General features: G+C 41.7%; 1 long non-coding RNA gene across 1 annotated transcript; it reads right to left on the bottom strand.

Moving 5' to 3' along the window:
- Nucleotides 1–4,339: 4,339 nt before the first annotated feature.
- Nucleotides 4,340–17,050, bottom strand: LOC110741200. Its single transcript, XR_002517010.2, has 3 exons — nt 10,345–17,050; nt 8,532–9,823; nt 4,340–5,064 (listed from the first exon to the last, which is right to left on the bottom strand). It is a non-coding gene; the product is annotated as an uncharacterized LOC110741200 (long non-coding RNA).
- Nucleotides 17,051–21,145: the final 4,095 nt, after the last annotated feature.

Below are 21,145 nucleotides of genomic sequence, written 5' to 3'. Positions count from 1 at the left end.
TCATCACAGCACTATTCAGAATAGCAAAGACATGGAATCAACCTAAATGCCCATCAACAGTAGACTGGATTTTAAAAATGCAGTACATATACACCATGCAATACTATGCAGCCATAAAAGAATGAGGTCATGTCCTTTGCAGCAACATGGATGGAGCTGGAAGCCATTATCCTTAGAAAACTAACACAGGAACAGAAAACCAAATACTACATGTTCTCTTTATAAGGGGGTACTAAATATTAAGTACACATGGACACAAAGAAGGGAATAACAGACAGGGCCTACCTGAAAGTGGAGGAAGAGAGGAAGGTGAAGATCGAAAAGCTAACTATTGGGTACTATGCTGATTAGCTGAGTGACAAAATAATCTGTACACCAAACCCCCAAGACATACAATTTACCTACGCAAGAAACCTGCACAGGTACCCGACCCTAAAAGTTATTATTAACTTTTAAGTTAATAGTAAATAAATACATATATTTCACATGGCAATTAAAAAAAAGTGATATGAGCCAGGTTAACTTTCATGGGTAGGTGAAAAGGAGCTGAAACAAGAAATCTAAAGGCAGACTTGGAATACTAACTATACCAGGTGACCTGGAAAATATTTTTCTTCAAAATCATACCCAATTCAACACTTTTTTCTAGAAAGATTTTCTCCCCTGGGAATTTACACAATTTTTTTTTTTTTTTTTTTTGCAAGTCATACTTTACTCACTCTCTGGGAGGTCTGGAGGGTTCCTGGGCAGCAGGCCTGGGTCCTGGGAAGGAGGCATGATGGGGAGGGCACTAGTTGGAGGAGTGGACGGTGCCAACATTGGTACCACCGCATATCGTGGATGTAGCACACGGACTGTACCTGGGGGTGACATGCCCCGAAGTCGCTGCTGTCCTTGTAGTCTCCCTTCTCCAGCAGGTATTGCAGCCTGTGGTAGCCGAGGTACTGGTAGCCAACCCACGTGCCACTCTGCACCCGCATAGATGACACCTTCTCCTGGTAGCCGTGGGCGTGGAAGCTGGATACGTCGTTATCTATGATTTCCATCTTCTTCCCGGTGAAGTTGGGGTTTTCATAGAGAACGATCTTGTGCTCTTGGCTGTCAATTCCTGATATCAAATAGCGCTGCAAAGCTGTAGGCAGCCAATATTCCAATATACATGGTCCTGTGATGTGCCATGGTGCTCCAGCTTGGGTGAGAGTGACTGTGTAGAAAACAATGCCCCGAGAAGCTGAGCTGCACGCAGCTCCCGCCTAAGCAGTCAGGGCCACAGACAGCAGCTGTTTTCTCCCTAGAACGGGGCTCCAAGTCGTCCCAAACCGCCGCGGTGCACCCTGAAACGCGTCCTGAAGGAACCGGAGCCGCTTTCCTACTCATTCCGGACGCCACTCCATGCAGTGTCTGCGGTGAGAACCGGAATTTACACAATCTTGTTTGTGATCTGCGTGCTTTACTGGGCTGTGCGAATGCTGAGCACATTATTTCACCTTTCTAACCTTGGGTTTCCTTATCTATAATTCAGCAACACCTACCACCTATTTGTCCCCACTGATGCTGGACACCACAGTAATAAAAATAACTTCACACTGTTTAGGGTCTCCTCCCACTCTGTGAACAAGTGTGTCTCAAGAATTAAGGTAAGGAAACTGAGGTACAGAGAGTTTGAGTCATTTGCTCAAAATCACACAGCTAACAAAAAAGGAAGTCAGGATTTACAACCAACTATTCTGATTTAAGAACCTTCTTCTTAACCATCTTCTTAACCACTTCCTGGTGTTTCACTGCCTTCAGTGCATTTTAAGAAGGACTAAGTCCAGTCAGCAGGTTCAAAGAGGAAAGGGAAGAATACTACTTCCTAACTTCTATGCTAGGTTATTATGCCAGGGGCAGGAGGACTTCAGAGTCCAAGCATTTAACCCCAAGAAGGCGCTAAGTAAATAAACCTTGTTCACTTTCATAGATTTGTTCAAAGAACTTTAAAATCTATAGAGTATCTTACAGTCAGCAGCTATTAATACACATGCACCCAGCAAAGAATTTGTAACACAGGTAAGTAGGACATAAGGCCTCTTGAAAGGGAGGCGGGAAATGTGAGAAATAATTTGTTTGACATTGACAAAGGTAGTGTTTGATTAGTTTCTTGTAGCTGCTATAACAAATGACCACAAACTGGATGGCTTAAAACAACATATACATGTTGTCTCAAGAGCCCCAAATCAAGGCATCTGCAGGGCCATTTTCCCTCTAGGAATTCCAGGGGAGAATGTGTTCTTTCCCTCCTCCTGCAACTGGTACTTATCAGTATTCCTCAACTTGAGGCTATATCACTTCAATCTCTCCCTTGGTGGTCACACTGCTTCATCCTCCTCTGTCTCTTCTCTTCTCCCTTATAAGAATCCTTGTGATGGCATTTAGGAATCCAGGATGATCTCATGCCCCAAAATTCCTTTTTTCAAACAAAATAACAAATAACATTCACAGGTTCCCGGTATTTGACATGCACATCTTTGGCAGGGAGCATTTTGTGGTCTACCATAGGCAGTAATGACTCCCTGTTACAGGCGTCCCCTGCTTTATAAAGCCCCAAATTTCAAACACATACACAAAGATGTTTGCCAGATGAAAGCAGTCAGTGCCAGGATCCCATAAAAGAAAAAATTAAAATCCCTTTGCTGCCACTGGGATGGTTCAACTTTCCAAATCTTATATTTCACACTTTTTCAGAAATTGGTCAAATCTATGAAAAAGGTGCCCTGTTACATGGCTTGCACACTCGCCGTGAATAGTCCACTCCTCTGCTGGGCTAAACCCAGGCTACGGACTTCAGGCAGACCATCCTTCCAAAAGGCTGAGACTTGGAGGCACAAGCTGTCCCTGTGTAAGCAGACTTCCAAGAATGCTTACGGGAACTAAGCATGATACCAATTTGCAGCCTCTCAAATGTGCTGCTGATCTCTGGTTGCCTTTGATCATGAGAAATGGCAGCATTTTGTCAGTGTTCAAAAGCCAGTCTACCCTGACCTTTTTCTATAATCAAGTCTGCTGTGGACATCATAAAAAGAATATGTGCAAGGTCAGGCTCTGACAACATGCAGAAAGCAAATCCCAAGGCTAGTGGCAGCCAGTCTGAGCAGATATCAGAAGCAATACACCAGCCCAAAGGCACCTACCAGACAGCAGTTAAGCCCTTTGACAAGCCCAATTCCAAATAGAAATTGGAAGAGGGAGGTGGGAACAGCATCTTCTCTTGAGGGGTAAAGGAACTAAGTACAGTAGCAGATGGAACATGGCCTTACACTAATCCAGGCTCCATAATTAAATTCCGGAACCACACCAGCAAAGGAAGACAGTATTCAAAAATAGCAGGTGCCTCCTGGAGATTTTTTGCCAGAGAGGCTTTGTAAGGCATCAAGCTTATAGCCTAAGGTATGAAATCATTGGTGACGCTCAGTATCCAGCTAGATCTACAAAGAAGACCAGACTGAGCTTGTGCTGCTTTTATATCCCTTGGAGAAATACTGGCTCCTAAGTAGATTTGCCTCTGGGGTCCTTCAGCTGTGCATAGACTTTGTTTTTTTGGTTTTTTTTTTTTTTTTTTTATTATACTTTGAGTTCTAGGGTACATGTGCATAACATGCAGGTTTGTTACATATGTATACTTGTGCTATGTTGGTGTACTGCAGCCATCAACTCGTCAGCACCCATCAACTCGTCATTTACATCAGGTATAACTCCCAATGCAATCCCTCCCCTCTCTCCCCTCCCCATGATAGGCCCCGGTGTGTGATGTTCCCCTTCCCAACTTTGTTGATGAATAGGTAGTCATAGACACAGAGCAGTCCTGGCAGCAAAAACTGGCTGCCCAACTGCCCGCATCAATGCATATCATGGCCGGTGTGCATCTCAAAGTTGAACCAGAGAGATGATTTCAAAGACAATGCTCATTAATGTAGCCTAGCCAGTCCTTCAGCATTGTATAGAGCGACTAATTTTAGAGCTGGACTCTGGAGTCTAATGGACCTACATGGCCATCCAGTTCTACAACTTACTAGTATGTGATCTTAGGCAAGCTCCTAAGCCTGTCTATACTATGGGACTTTTTCATCTGTAAATAGAGAATATATTTCCTAAATCAAAGCAGTATTGTGAAGAAAAAATGACACTGTAACAAGGCAATCAGTTCATAGCATGGCACATGTTAAAAGTCCTCAATAAAAATTAAATAAATAATAAGATAATGATGATCACATGGATGGAATAATGGAAGTGGCTGTCAGGAGCAAACACCGAAGGCCATCATGCATAGAAATTCCCAAAAAGGGAAGGAGGGCCAGTAGCATTCAGTTATCTGTTTTATTGCTTTTATTTTGTTCCCCCAAGTCTGAAGGATGCTTTCCCCTTTCATCTGGTCTTGGCAAGCAAGGAGAATGAACAAAGACCACATAACTCTCCCACAGTGCAAGCTGAAACTCTCAGGAAGAACAGTCAGCAGCAGGATGCTGTGCCTGGTCCCATCCTCTCAGCAGCCCACAGATGTGCTAGGATCAGGCACAGCTGGACACATCATCAGCTCTGCTCCAGGAAGACCCCCCATTCCCTGCTGCTTTACCTTTTTGTAGGGTTTTCATGTAGGCAGCCTTCTAAGTCTAGAAAAATGGTAAGAGCTTAGGCACCAATTGCTCAGGGGAGTTGCACAACCGTGAGTGTTAGAAACATCAGCTGATAGCACCTGGACAGCTTGTGTGGACTCGAGCAACAGCCCCTCCCTCTGAGGGAAGGGGACCACCCTTCCCAGCTGCCTTATTTCCAGGCTTGTGAGAGCCATCTGGTTCATCTAGTGAGCAGTTCTGCCTATATTCCCAAAGTCCTTCTTCGAGCTAATGAAACACTGTCTTATCAAGCACTTAGTCTGGTCTGTGTAGAGATGAAGCTTTTCATAAAGGTTAGAAGTGTGCTGAGCTTTGGAATCCAGTAGTTATAGACTCAAACCATAGCATCACCATTCATTAGCTCTGTGACTGTGGGCAAGTCAGAAAGCTTCTCTGTGTCTCAGTTTCCACATCTCTAAAAGGGAAATAAAAATTATACCTATAATTATAGAATTATTTTGAGGATTCAGTGAGATAAGATACAAGAAATACAACACAAGTCTGGCACATGGTAGCACAAATACACAGTAGCTAAACTCAGTTGGGCTCTATGCTGAATTTTAAAAGTTCTAGGCCAGATCTCTTCAACTCAAGTTTATGCCTAGAATTTTACGACATATCTAGGTGGGGAAAAAAAAATCTCTCCATATCACTTCCTTCCAAACCACAAAATATTTACAGTTGAAATTGAAGACAAAAGGCCCACCTCAACTTTTCTCCTCTACTTAAAAAGCTTGGTCAGAGTTGATAACATCTTATTATGGAGATTGCCTGTTATTGTAACTGCTATAGTTTCTCTGGTTCCCATTCTATATTCCATCCTTTGGAATTCCATCCTGTATTTCCTTAATCTTGTTCTGGTCTTCCTATTTTCCCAGTACTTCTCAACTAAACCATTTCTGGAAGTACCTTTTATTCAGTCATTTATGCTTTTAACAAAGCTTTACTCATCCAACCCCAACATGACTGCACCAATCTAAGCCTGCAGATGAGCAAGATATCTGGGGATCCTGCACTGTGTCAAGGTAGGTAGACATTTAAATAAGCAAATCAGTTCATGGGTAAGGGTAATAATAGTAGCTCAAAGCAGGTGCAAATAACCTGGTCTTGAGTGAATGGATGAGGCTGACTGAGGAAATCTTCTAAGAGAAAGTGACATTTAAGCCAAACCAAAAGAATGACCAGGAAATACTCAGGGGAAGAAAAGAGGAAAAAGTGTTTCAATCAAAGACAATTCAACCATCGTTCTTGACCTACGCTTCTGGCACAGCTAGGGTGACTACAGCTCAGCAAGAACTATTCATCACTGCCATTGATCCTCCCTACCCACTAGAAAACTCTGAAATTTTAGAGCCCACATCTTGTTAAAATCTCTTCCCCTCTCAAGAACTAAAGCCTCTCCAGCACAACCTCAATTCACTCCAAGAAAGTGAGAAAAAGAAAAATAGGTTGCATTCAGAAAAACGCAAAAGCTCTCCATCTGTGAACCATAGAGGACACTTGTTGATCAGATTGCCAGAGAAAGCCAACGGAAAGGCAGAGCCACCTTCCTTCCTCCCTTTCAAGAGTGGAGCTCAAAACTGCCTTCACGGCTAAACACAGATGACCTGGTTGACAAGGTCATACCATTTCTTTACCTGTCAAATAAATGGACTTCCTCAGTTTCCACTGTGGATGAAAATATAATATTTCTGTTTGCAATTTCAATTTCACAGATGACTGGCATCTGCAGGGACAGAGAATTCTAATAAAATTGCAGAAGCATTTAATACAATGACTGGCAGATGGGAAAAGGGTTTGTGGCAACTCCATTTTTCTGATTATGTTAACAAAACATGGCATGTGCTTTTCTAATGCACTGACAATGTTTCATTTACAGTTTAAATCTGATGACTACAAACAGTGATTAGAACTTTTGGGGGGCAATGCCATTTACCACTTGAATGGTTTAATAATATATAGGTCCTTTTATTTTTTTCCAGTCAGACAATTAGCATTCCAGCTTCTGCTCTTAATAAATTTACACGGCACAATTTCAAAAAATGATGAGTGCAAAAATAAGAAAAAATATCTGAGTGCACCATTGAGTCAATAAATTATGCACACTGGATTTGGAAATTAAGCAAAAGTAAAGTACTTTTTTAACCATAATAGAAGCCCTTTAAATAAAAAGTAGGCCCAATAGGGCACTATAAAACTAAAAGCCATTGTTGATGAAACAGGATGAGGCAATTGCCGGGAAAGCTGCTACTCAACTGCTTAAAGAAAAAACATGTTAAAAGCACAGTCCATCTATCAACACTCCTTAAATGGTCCCTTCAAAGAGAAGGCTTAAGGGAATCATGAAGCCAGATGTGTATGCAATTTGCTTGCAGCCTTGCCCTGTGATGCTGGCCAAGTTTCTCGGGCTTAAGTTTCAACAGTGATCAATTTAAAAGTGTTGAACTAGTTCCCAAGTGCTGGTGCTTGGACTAGAGGCTGGATGGCTGCATAAGTATCATGTACAGAGTTTTTGTTGTTGATGATGTTGTGTTGTTCCTGTGATTCCTGCGCTCTAACCACCAAAGAGTAGGGTTCGGTGGGGCTGGAGTAAGGCCAGAGGACTAGGTTTGGGAGCCATGGGCCTAACTTACTTCCAACTCTAAAGTGTAATCATACAAATGTACAATGAGAAACCCAAGGCACAAACTTGCATTTGACTAAAAATGGCAAATACCTACGATGGAGAGAGAGAGAGAGTACATGTGGAGAAACAGAGAGATGGGGTCTTGCTCTGTTGCCTCAGCTGGAGTGCAATGGTATCATCTTGGCTCTCTGCAGACTCAAACTCGTGGGCTCATGGGATCCTCCCATCTCAGTCTCCTGAGTAGCTCAGACTACAGGTATATGCCACTACACCCAGCTAGATTTTTTTCTATTTTTTGTAGAGATGGGCTGTGGCTATGTTGACCAGGCTGGTCTCAAACTTTTGGCCTCAAGTGATCCTCCTGCCTCAGCCTTCTAAAATGTTGAGATCACAGGCATGAGCCACTGCACCCAGCCATTAAGTATATTTTTACCTAACTGACTCTGTAGCTATATGTAGATGTTGTGGGACAAGACATAGTTTGAGGTACTCAAGAAATTGTTTGAGACTGCTTTATTTAAGATGAGTTTGGTAATCCCTTATGTCTTCAGACCCAATTGTGCAGCCTCGGGAGCCTGGGCAAGCCACTGGCAGGCTAAGCTGAGCAGAGAGGAAAAATCAAATTAAAACGCAAGAACTACTGGAGCAAGAGAGCAAGGACAGAGAGAAGCTCATGTGGAGCAAAGTCTGCTTTTCTCAGAGCCAAGACAATAACTGGAAACTACAGCAGGCTCTACAGATAAATAAAATGTACTTTGAGGAAAACAGTGCTTTCTCCTGCACCAAAAACACAGACTTTTCCTATGGATATTGAGGAAACTTGCACCAGGGGGTCCTCAAACCCTGCTCTTCCAGATACAAATTTTTCAGTCTATAAAAAATCCTTAACATGCAAATTCTCTCAAGAGTAAGAAATAGCATCTTAAGCTATACAATTTATCATCTAAACTCTTCATCTTGCGAACTAGGTAAGAAAAGAACCCCGAAAGAAAGAGCTTCAGACAGACAAAGAGAGAAACCTCATGAGAGGTAACCAGGAGAAGATAACCATAGAGGGCTGAACAGCAAGAGAGGCACCAAGTTCCACTCCACAATATTTCCTGGAAACAACCTTGCCAATCCATGAAATTAAAAAAATGTCATTCTGTGCCTTCCCACTTCTCAGAATGCTTGCAAGGTTACAGTTGATGTTGTCATAATGCATCCCAGTAGTATGAAGAAATTAGCTGCATAGATCCACTATGATCACCTCTCACCTGGGGCACTTTTGGATGCCAGGTTTAGCTGATGATTGTCAGGAGAGCACTTAAAGAATGTCATTTCCGTCGTTTTATTATCTGACCCGCTGCCAGTTGAGTCTTACCAGCCTGTTTGCAGTCTCATTAGTTGCCATGGATGCATCTCCTTATCTAAATGACATTTCAGTCAACATCTGCCCTACCACCACCCCTAGAGAGGAGTGTGAGCTCCCCAAGGAGAATTCTGGAAACATCCCAGCCTGTTTCATTATTATTACTATTATTAGTATAATTACTTCATTATGTAGTTTTTAGCTCATACGACATCAACCTCTCCTATTATTCATATAATAAGTTCAATGAATAATTAAATTAGATCTCGGAAAAATCTACAGCTTGATACCACCAAATCATGCACATAAATACAGAGCACAAGCACGTGGCTAACTTTTCAAATCTATACCCTGTGTGTCACATTACTTCAGTAGAACAAACATGAGCCAAGCACCTGCTCATATAAGGCACTGTGCTAGACCCCTTCTGTGGCCACATTTAATCTTCACGCCATATGGCAGACTGGATTATCCTTGTTACACGGGTAAGAAAATGGAGTCTCAGAGTGGTCAAGTATAATGGAAACAACCACCTACATAAGCCCTTCTTATGGGCCAGGCCTGTTGTAAGAGTTGTACCTGCATCAACTCATTTAATCCTCACAATAACCTATGAAGTAGGTTTAATTATTCTCATGTTACATATGAGCAGATTGAGGCACAGAGATTATATATACAACTCTTCAGTTTCAAACAGCTAGCACCAACACCAAGAATCACAGCCAGGCAATTTGGCCTCTGTGTACTTGACCCTACCCTGTTTCATTCTCAAATGGTATTAGGTTATTAAGATAGCAGTTAATAGAGATGAACTCTAACTCAGCCACACTCCAGGTAGGGTACTGAATCTGTATATGTTCTCACATATTTCACCTAAAGGCACTTGCTTTCAGTACAGATCAGAATCTAAATTCTCCCACGCAAAGACTTGGACCCAAGGAATTCTTTAAACTAAGTACTTAAAGCACAGATGCTTATTAACCAACTGACAACCGATTTAAGCCTTCGTATTACAGTCCTTTCTAAGCTGTAAATTTAAAAAGATAAGTAAATTATAAAACCTCATTCCCACTCACCTGGGGGTTTCCAGGCACCAGTCCTTAGGACATAAATGTTGGACCAGAGTTAGCTAGCAGGAGACTACCATGGGGTACGGGAGTGGAAGAGAAGGAAAGAGAAAGAACAGGGAGGAAATAGCTAAAGAGAAGAAAAGGAAAGACATTTATTGAGTGCCCACCATGTTCTAGGAATTCCACTAGACTATCTACATATGTTATTGCACTTTACCCCCATAATAACCTATGAGGCGTGTAGTAATACCCTGAAGATTATCTTCTTCATGTGCAAAATAAATCAAAATTAAACTAGTCTCTACCCAACATCAAAGCCTAATCTCTTTCCATTATTCTCATGCTATCTCCCTAAGGTGAGCTCTTCAATGTCAATTCCGTTGGCCAAAAAAGATTTGATCCATCTCTCTTATCTCCATGTTCACATCAATAAAATAGAGATAATAACAGTTTTTCTTCAGAGTTATTCTGAAGATTAAATGAGGTAGCCCTTGTAAAGCGCTTAGAAGTGTGCATGGCACAGAGTAACTACTCAATTTTATCAGTGCTCTTAATGGATGATGTAGCAATGATCAAGAGAAGAAAGACATGCCAGGTTCTGTGCTAGGTGCAAGTGTTAAGAAATTATACCACTCTGGCAAAACATACCTTAGGCCAGTTCAGCTTACAGCCCTCCCTGAGCATCTCAAAGACCAGCAGGAGACATTCTAGAGCAGTGCTTTTCAAGCTGCAATGTACACACGAATCACCAGGGCATCTTCAAAAATGCAGATTCTCACTCAGTGGTCCTAGGCAGGGACCTGAAATTCTGCATTTCTAACAAACTCCTAGGCGATGCTCTGACCCAGTACACCTCACTTTAAATGACTAGGGCCTAAGGAACTGCTTTCCTCCTATTTCCCAGCCTCTAAATTCTCCCCCTCTAAAGTGCCTGAGATAATGAAAACAGTCCAGGGAAAATAAATCATCTTCAACAACCAAATGTCAAATAAATCAAATCCTCAAGCACTGAGAGCATAAAAGCTATTGAAGGCAGCTTTCTGGGGCTCCTGGGACTGGGAACCCTTTCTGCACACTCTCCTGGCAGCCAGCTAATCAACAGGAGGAGGGAATGCCTTCATTTTCCTCTCCCTACCCTTGAATCAAAAGGAGTAAAATGAATCTGATAAAGCCTGTGTGGCCCCAGGTCCAATTTGAAGGCTTGGTCCTTTTGTAATCTATTTAAACTCCCAAATGAATATAAAGAAGAGGGAGGGCTAGCTTACTCATGTGTGTTAGAATACTTTTGGAATCTTTGTCTTCTCACTGTGTTCCTTCTCATTGTCCTCCCTCTAGCTGTATTTCCCTCACCAGCAACATTCCAATTTAAGCCACAGGACTATAAAGACAAATGCCACAAAGTTCATCTGTTATTGGGTGACCACAGGAAGTGCCAGAGATTCTGAGAAGCAATTGAAATTGAACCATGTAACAGCCAACCTGACCCTCTTCACTCATGCCCCTCAGGATCCTGGGTGTAACATCAATTAAGACAAATTAACATAAAGAAAGTTGGACTGGAAGAAACACGATTTGTTTCAAGAAATACCACCGGCACCATGTTGTGATTCAGGCCATTGAGAAATGTTTCAAGTCTGACTCTGAGGAAAGAGAAAATATATTTACAAATATTTTATGAGCTTCAAAATTATAAGAAGTCACCAAGCCCCTTCTTTCCACTGCTACCATTTTCCAAGCACAACATCACAAGGTGAGTGGAGCGAACAGAGCAAGTGCAAGGAGCTTGCTTTGTTCACTCGCTGGCCTAGGCAGTCAGGAATCCCATCTTGTCTTGGTCCTGTAAGGGCTTTATAATCCTTGTCCATCCAGGTATAATGAAGAGGCCAGGCTACACTAGAAACTAAACATGGGATTTCGCCCACTTTTCACGCATCAAGCCTCTTTTGAAGGTTGTGCTCTAAACGATCTCATTCAAAGCATAAGGAGAACATGCATTGGTGAAGAACATGGGCTCTGCAATCAGACTTCTTGGGCTCTGGCACGTACTATCAGTGAGATGGTGGATAAATCTTAGTTTCTCTTAGCTTTGCTTTACTTACTCATAAATTGAAGTGAATAAAAGCACCAACTTATAAGGTTACTGTGACAACAAAATAACACACAAAGCACAATGCCTAGCATATGTAAAAACTATTATCCTGCCTTGCAGCACTTACAAGGTATGAATGAAAAAGAAAGCAAAATTTGCAAGTTTCTGCCCCCTGTAACTATATTGCCAGCTCATATTAGAACACTGAATGCTTCATAATATAATTCAACACCAGAGATAAATGTTTCTTTACTCTCTGGACCTCAGCATCCCTTTCTGTAAAATGAGGTGGTTGTATTAAATCGCTTACCTCTCAATTCCAACAGGAGCTGCGTAGAAATTGTTGAGCAATTCCCCAGGGATGCAAGCAAATCCCCAAAGACCCCCTCCTTGAGGCTGAGATGGGGGCTAAGATTAAATTACAGCTGCACAAACAGCAACTTCATCACATGACGTTTACCTAGCACTGTCTGTGTGTCTTTCATTCCTTCACCTTTGTGTTAGGTGTACCTATGTGCCAGACCCTAATGGAGGCACTGAGATGGCCAGGATGCTGAGGTAAGTGAGATGTGGCCCCTAGAACCAAGAAACTCATAGACCAGTAACAGAATAAAGTCAGCATAAAGACTAAAGGTGTAGGGCAGTGGGAATATTCGTTTTACTACTAGTGACAGAAAGACTCTCTGTGGTAACCTTCAGGGTATCTCCCATGGACTCCAAGACTTAAGTAAAGAATAGCAACCACTGTAACTCCTATCACTAGAGCTGTCCCTGCTATTATAAGTGCTTAAATGTCTACTCTATGCCAAGTCCATATCAACTACATTGAATCCTCTACATTAGTCCCCTGAATTAGGTATCATTATCTTCAGTGGGCCACGAACATCAGCCATCTTTCTGCTATGGCTTCTGTTAACAGCAAACAGACCACTCACAGATGTTTTTTTAGCCTAAGAGCCTACACTTACCCCATATGAACCCTTCCTGACTGCAGCTGTTTAGAACACAAACAAGAACTTGATCTTGGGCAGTCAATTTATGGACTGGTTAAGAAAAAGGGTCAACTGGACCAATTAAATTCTCTAGGCTTTCTTTCCCAGGCTACAGATTAGAATCAACTTTTTAAATATATAGTTATCAGGCTCCACCTCAGGCCAGTTAAATCAAACTGAGGGGAGGTGAGCTGGAATACATATTTGGTAAAGTTCTCTTGTTGGCTCTAATATGAAGCCAAGGTTGAACATCACAGCTTTAGAGCAGTGGTTCTCCCCAGGTGGGGTCGCCAAAGTAGCAGTATCAGCATCTCTTGGGAACTTGTTGGAAATGCAGATTCTTGGTCTCCACTCCAGACCTACCAGATCAGAAATGCTTGTGGTTGTACTTAGCAATCTGCATTTGAACAAACCCTCCAAATGATGCTGACAGACACTGAGGTTTGAGCACCATGGCTTTAGAGCCTCACTACTCGAAATGTTGTTCATCAACCAGCAGTATTGGAATCAACTGCAAACTTGCTAGAAGCACAGAATATTCTGTCCCAACCTAGAGTTAGCAAATGAGTATCAGCATTTTCACAAGATCTCCAGATGACTGGTAAAAATTAAAAATCCTACACGCTCCAACTGACTGAATGAACCCCTTTCTTGAACAAGGGAATCCCAGAGAAACTGTAAACCCTGAGTTCCCTGCCACGAAAGGATGGGAAATCAGACACACCTCATTATACTCCCGCCCTTTAGTTGTTTAGACACAACTGACAAGCATTAATGTTATACTAGAGATTATAAGACTGACAGAACAGACTGTTTGTGGCAATAAGATACCAAATTATAAACAGCACCTAGGGCCATGCCAGGCAATGGTTAAGTCACACACCCCTACACTTAAAGAGTAAGCTATGTTCTAACTGTCACAGGGTTTTCATTTTCCTCCAGCAGTTAAACCAGCATTGGCCTTGAGACAAACAATATTGAGACAATTGCAGCTCACCCACCATCAGACCTTGACTGTCACCCTTCCCTGTTCCACAAGCCATAACTACAGCTTTTTTGGACAAGAGATTGATTTCAGTAACTTTCTCCTGATACGAGACATCAACCACAGTCTTGTTCTGGCTGGTTTACAGAGAATGCTTACTGGATGCCTTCATGTCCTTGCTTCACCTTTTGATGTATAGGGCCTTATTGTAATGCATTTAAATGTTAAGTCTCCACCCCAAAGTGAACATGGGTCATATGTAACATTCAGATTTATTCAGTAGGCATGCTTCAGGACCCCCCTTCATGAATATTCACAGCTCCTCCCATAACCTGCTGAATATGTATACTTGGTCAACTAATTTAGCAAAGATCCCTGTTTCACCCTCCCCTCCCTTGAAAGCTCTGCCAGAAGCTACATTTCCCAGCCTGTCAGGATGGCCACCCTGTAAGCTATAACTTTGTATAAGAAATAACATCTTCTTTCCAAAGTTATAGATCTCACGATTCTTCAGTTGACACTGTTACGTGCATTAAAGTTTGAGATACAAGGAAAAAAAATTAAATGAGTTGCAATGGAAGAAGATAAAAATAGTCAAAATAAGAAGCAATGACTCTCAAATAAGGAGTTGTACTCTACATGAAAAAAATTTATCAGAACAACCTGAGGGGTTCTCTCAACCTATTTGTACAGACATGCAGAGATTTCAGTAGGGAAGAATCGCTGCCACTGATGAGAATATGTTGTGTTCCTCAGTGTGGTAGATGAAAATTAGGTTTATAAAACAGAAATTGAAAGAGGCTGGGAGAGAAAGCATGATGGGCATGGCAATGTGAAGATATAGAACAGCAGAGTAAGATGGGTATAAAAAGAAACTACATAGACAAGCAGAAAGAGGCTAACCCCATGAGGGAGAGAGAGCAATGAAGAAGTAAATGATCACTAGAATTGTGTCTCCCACCTTGCCAGTTTGGGTTCCAGTTCAGCAGTACCCTCACAATAAATAGCTTTTCTTGAGATGACTTGAAAGGGTCTTGATATGGTGTGGCTGTGTCCCCACCCAAATCTCATCTTGAACTGTAGCTTCCATAATTCCCACATGTCATTGGAGGGACCTAGTGGGAGGCAATTGAATCATGTGGGCGGGTCTTTCCTGTGCTGTTCTCATGATGGTGAATAAGTCTCACCAGATCTGATGGTTTTATACACGGTAGTTCCCTGCACAGTCTCTCTTTCCTGTCACCATGTAAGATGTGACTGCTCCTCTTTTGCCTTCCACCATGAGGGTGAGGCCTCCCCAGCCATGTGGAACTATGAGTCAATTAAACCTTTCCTTTATAAATTACCCAGTCTTGGGTATGTCTTTATTAGTAGCATGAGAATAGACTAACATCGGTCTCTATCTCTGTAACTACAAGCATTCATTTTGTGCAGTGGCCACCCAAGAGTGTTCACTATGGGAGGGATAACAAAGACAAACACAAAGAAACAAAAAGGAGGAAGCAGGCTTCACCAGGCAGCCACAGTCCCACTCAAGACTCCCAGATGCTAAGGAAGATTTTGCCCAGAGCCAGTTTGCCTCCTGAGATTGACTTCATGCCTCCAAACCAAATAAATGCCTGAGAGAGAAGAAGATCAACAGCAAGCGCTGGCTGGATAGTGGGAAATGTACACGTTTCTCCCACACAGAGATTTGAGGCTTCAGCAGGTAGGCTTTCAGGTGCCCACATACCTCACCTCACCCTGGCAACACGTCTACTCTAATTGCACCTCATGTTTTGCCAAGGTGAGATGAAGAGGGTTTGAGGCACGAGGGGAAAGAATACAAAAAGAAAAGAAAGCCATTGAAATAAAATAAAGCCCCCGAGACCATCTTCTCAATATCCAAGGAAGCGGATGTGCCAAAATTATGGGGAAAATATATACACATACACAAACACATACACACACACACACACACACACACACACATTTGATTTAAAAAAGCAGCCCTCCCCCACCTTTACTGAAAATAAAGATCCCTATAAATACATGATTCATACTGTCTAGTGGAGAATATTCCTCAGCAAAAATGTAAGTTACAAAATATTAATAAAAGAGATACATTTATGAGCAGTATAGCTACATGTTGCAATGCCATGGGCACTGGACTAGTATAATTGTTGTACTCAAACCATGAAATAAAAAATTATCAAATGAAGACGGGCTACCTGTATTCATTTACACTTCAACAAAGAACTTACTAGGCCAATTGAAAATCACTGTGCTCCCAAGAATGAATAGTTGTCAACCTGTCTTCCACCTCAATCTACTTAACAGGTGGTACACACCTGTGAGACAGACAAATATTTATGGAGCACCCACAATGCACCAGACACCATGCTAAGTAAGAGCTAAAGTGGAAGCATGAACAGGTTCTCTATTTCCTATGTTTGGGAGACAGACAGACAGCTATTTAAGCAACTAGGAAAAAAAGGGACAAATTACAAAAAAATACATACAATGTGATCTCATTTAAGTAAAAATACACAAGCCAAAACATTACCATATGTGCATATATAAACTACACACAAAAAAGTTTTGGTAATATATTCACTAAATCAGTGGTAAGCCCGCCTTGTCCTGCAAAGGGCTAGATAGTAAATATTTTCAGCTTTGTGGGCCATACAGTAGCTATCACAACTACTTGATTCTGTGGTTATAGTATGAAAGCAACCATAGAGTTCATATGTAAACAAAAGGGTATAACTGTGTTCCAATAAGACTTTATTTACAAAAATGGATTTGGTCCTCGGGTTGTAGTTTGCCAACCTCTGCTCTAAATTACTAAAAGTAAGTTATTTTAAAGGAGTACAACTTGAGGGAGAGATGAGTTTAAAAGAGAGCTCTCATTTTTACCCTCACAATCCCTTATTTCGTTTGAATAAATATCCACCTCTTAATCCTCAGTCCTGAGCACAAACATGGCAATCACTAATAAAGACTTGTTTAATAAAATATATATCTGGATGAGTTCAATTACTCATCATACTTAAAAATCAGTGTGATTCAGCCAAAAAAAACCCTCATTATTCCAGTCCCTGTGCCTGACTTGATTTAAATATTAGAAGGACACATTTGTGCACTCAAGGATTCCAAATCCTTGATGAAGGCCGACTCATAAAGATATCCCATTGGAACCAGTGTATCAAATACAACTTACCACCCACAAGGTGAACAGGCAACCTACAGAATGGGAGAACATTTTTGTAATCTACCCATCTGACAAAGGTCTAATATCCAGAATCTACAAGGAACTTAAATAAATTTACAAGAAAAAAACAAACAATCCCATCAAAAAGTGGGCAAAGGATATGAATAGACACTTCTCAAAGGAAGACATATATGTGGCCAACAAACAGGAAAAAAGCTCATCATCACTGGTCGTTAGAGAAATGCAAAGCAAAACTACAATGAGATACCATCTCACACCAGTTAGAATGGTGATTATTAAAAAGTCAGGAAACAACGATGTCCTTTGCAGGGACATGGATGAAGCTGGAAGCCATCATTCTCAGCCAACTAACACAGGAACAGAAAACCAAACACTGCATGTTCTCACTCGTAAGTGAGTGTTGAACGACAAGAACACATGGACACAGGGAGGGGAACATCACACACCAGAGCCTGTTGAGAGGTAGGGAGCAACAGGAGGGAGAGTATTCAGACAAATATTTAATGCATGTGAGGCTTAAAACCTAGATGATGGGTTGATAGGTGCAGCAAACCACCATGGTACATGTATACCTATGTAACAAATCTACATGTTCTGCACATGTATCCCAGAACTTAAAGTAAACACACACACACACAACAAATAAAACTGCAGTAAACTACAAACAACAACAACAACAACAACAAACAGGGTGATTTCAACTTAAAAAACCAGGCACAAAGTGGAATAAATATAGTGCTAGGGGAAGTACGGGACACTCTGGGAATACCTAAAAGGGGCACCAACCCCAAACTGAAAGAATCAAGGGTAGGTTCCAAAGAAAGTGGAATCCAAGCTAACAAAAACCTGCCATTGTGTATAGAGGTATCAAAATGGAGAGCAATTATGCCTTGCAAGTGCACAGCAGCACAAAAATAACCAGCCCACCTACCCAGCATTTAAGCACTCAGTCAGCTCAAGAGGAAGGCTCAGAAGTGTCTGGGTTCAAGCTGTGTCCCAGCAAGGCAGCTCCTGAGCTCTGTAAACCATCCTCCCTGACGTCAAACTAGGCCACACTAGGATAAATGGCAGAGGAAGAATCTGACTTCCCAATGAGTGCAATCCCATCCAAATTCAGTCATGGGATGGGCAAAATGGAGACCCTCATCCTTCCTGCTGAAATGGAGTTTTGACAAACTGAAAAATTACAGGTTTGAGCACTTCCCTAGAAACTATGTCTGTGGACAACTACTCCTCCTAAGCAAACAAAGTGTTAGCCACTTCTCTTGAGAGAGCAGCCTGTGAACAAAGAGAAGACAAATATGCTACTCTTTCCTGGAAGCCCACACCACACCCTACTCCTAAACTGCTGTCACTCAGACAATTCCCTAAAGGGAGAGATTAAATTCTACTTCTATAATTTTCAATTGCCTTCCAAAGAAATTACAAATGAAACCTAGCTTTGTCATTGATGTTTATTTTTAAAAGACCAAAATAGGTGGGTTAATTTATTAAGTAAAAATAGACCACAATGTTTCAAGCAGAGCATCCTCTTTGTATTTAATAGATACACTTAACCAAAACCTTCATTTTCACACGCAAAAATCTTTCACCTTTTGTTAGTTCTTATTGTCTATCCTAGCTCAGGAAGAAAAAAAAAACATGTCATTTTCCTTCGAGGGTTTGTGTGTGGATCTTTGGCTCCACTAGCTGGTAGTTATTTAAACATAAACGAAAGCAAAGTGGTGCTGGGGAGAAACTCGGCTGGGGATGGAGAGGTATCCAGAAGCATGCTGCTGTGTGACAAGATCCCTGTTTCAAAAGATTGAGTGCGTGTGCTTAAGAAAAACTACATGTTGGGTTACTGTTTAGGGACTTTACAACTGGTGCTCTGATTGGCTTAAGCCCCCATCTGGAGTTTATATGTCTCTTGTCCTAATCCCTAGTGAGTTCCATGAAGAGTCCAACACTCTCCAATATTGGGGAGAAGAGTCATTTCCCATCAACAGAATGACCCCACGGGTCATTCTCCACAACCCTCACTTCTCCTAATGCCCTTTCCTAGGTGTTCCCTGTGGCATCTCAGGACCATTCATGTCTTCAGACAGCCTCTACATCCTTTTGCTGTCTAATAACAATAGCTTATCTGTCTCTTGCCATCATATCTAGAGGGTAGCTCCTGGCAGTCAAGGTTCATTCTGAGCCCTCTAGTGACAGCTAAAGTGATCCAAAGCCCTCTTAAGGATTTTGGGGGAGCCTTTAGAGCTGTATCTGGGAAGAAAGACTGTTGAACTTTTTTTTTTTTAACTCTGAGATGTCTTCCTTGATCTTGAGACATGCCAAGGATGAGAGGAGCAGCAGGTGCAGGGACAGAAACATGGAGGAGATGAGGATGCACACAGCCCTAATCTCCTGAGAGTACCACTCCCTGGAAAGCATAGAACCACCATTCCCTCAGCTCAAAATGTGTCTTGTTCTAGGTCTTAAATTTTTTCTCAAGAATTGCCTCCATGGGCATCAGATAATTAATACAAATTGAGTACTAAAATGGTTTTATTTATTCATGCCCCCAGTGACTTTTCTGCATATCCAGGGATATTGCCATAGCGGTTTGAGGGCGCTACAGATTCACAATAGTGAATTTTCTCCTTGGAATTTGCAAAGGTTTAACATATATGCTTGCCTTGAGGACAAAAACAATGACTTTGATTTCACTTGCTCCCAACTGATACCACAGAATCCAGAATAGTGAAGGCACTCTTTTAAAACTTGATGAATACATAAATGAATGAGTGTGTGAATGATAACTGCAGTAATTCAGAGTTAGTCTACCCTGTGTTTTTATAAAGAGAGGACATTTGAAGAGACATAGACAAAGTGAATGTCATGTGAATGTGAAGGTGGTCATCTACAAGTCAAGGAGGAAGGCCCTCACAGCCCTCAGAACAAACCAACCCTGCCAACATTTTGATCTTAGACATCCAGGCTCCAGAATTGAGAGACGAATTTCTGTTGTTTAAGCCATGCAGTCTGTGGGACTTTATTATGGCAGCCCTAGAAAACAAACAGATGTCCCCAACTTTTCCTCTTCAGGCTGTGTCTACAGAGTTCATTGACACACTGAAATTCTTAACCAAGAAGTAATGTAGTGACTGAGGACAGGGCCAAGAGTCTCTCCACCTAGGCTCCAAACTTGCTTTCACCACTTGCTAGGTGTGTGACTTGGGTCGAGTTACTCACCCTCTCTGTGCCTCAGTTTTTGCATCCCTAAATGGAGACTCTAACAGAATAATATCTCAAAGTCTAGTTGTGGGGATTAAGTGAGATAATTCAGCACAACATCTGGCACACAGTAAGAGCTTAATCAATATTAGTTGTTGCTTGTGGTGGTAATGGCGGTTAATGGTGGTAGTAATTGCTATGTTGGCATTGCGAAATGCAGTCTATTAAAAGGAGAACAGGGTTTCAATACAAACAGACCTGGGTTCAAACTCCAGTTCCATTTCTTACTAGCTTTGTGACGTTCAATAATTCACTTTACCTCTCTAACCCTCAGTAAATTGGAGATCATCTATAAACAGAAGTAATCTGTCATAGAGTTACAATATAAATTAAGAGGGAAAATGAATTTAAAGCATTTAGCACTGTTCCTGGCTTAGAGTGACGCCTCAATAAATGTCCATTTTTAAAAGCAGATGATCTGATTCCCCATCTCACTCTCACTTGGTTCAACCACAGTCTTTCTCCATGCCTCAAAAGGAAACATCATTTTGCAGGAAAAAAGATTGAAATCATGTCCTTTGAAGCAATGTAGATGGAGTTGGAGGTCATAATCCTAAACAAATTAACACAGGAACAGAAAATCAACTACTGCATTTCTCACTTGTAAGTGAGAGCTAAACATGGAGCACACTTTGACATCAATACGAGACAACAGACACTGTGGACTACTGGAGGGTGGAGGGAGTGAGGAGTGGGTTAAAAACTACATATTGACCCGGGCACAGTGGCTCACACCTGTAATCCCAGCACTTTGGGAGGCTGAGGCGGGTGGATCACTGAGGTCAGGAGTTCGAGACCAGCCTGGCCAACATGGTAAAACCCCATCTCTACTAAAAATATAAAAATTAGCTGGGTGCGGTGGTTCACACCTGTAATCCCAGCTACTCAGGAGGCTGAGGCAGGAGAAT

Source organism: Papio anubis, unplaced genomic scaffold (assembly GCF_008728515.1).
Source record: "Papio anubis isolate 15944 unplaced genomic scaffold, Panubis1.0 scaffold13, whole genome shotgun sequence".
In the NCBI taxonomy this organism is placed as follows: Eukaryota; Metazoa; Chordata; class Mammalia; order Primates; family Cercopithecidae; genus Papio; species Papio anubis.
Note: the sequence above shows the minus strand (reverse complement) of the source record. Positions and strands in the feature narration are given on the sequence as shown.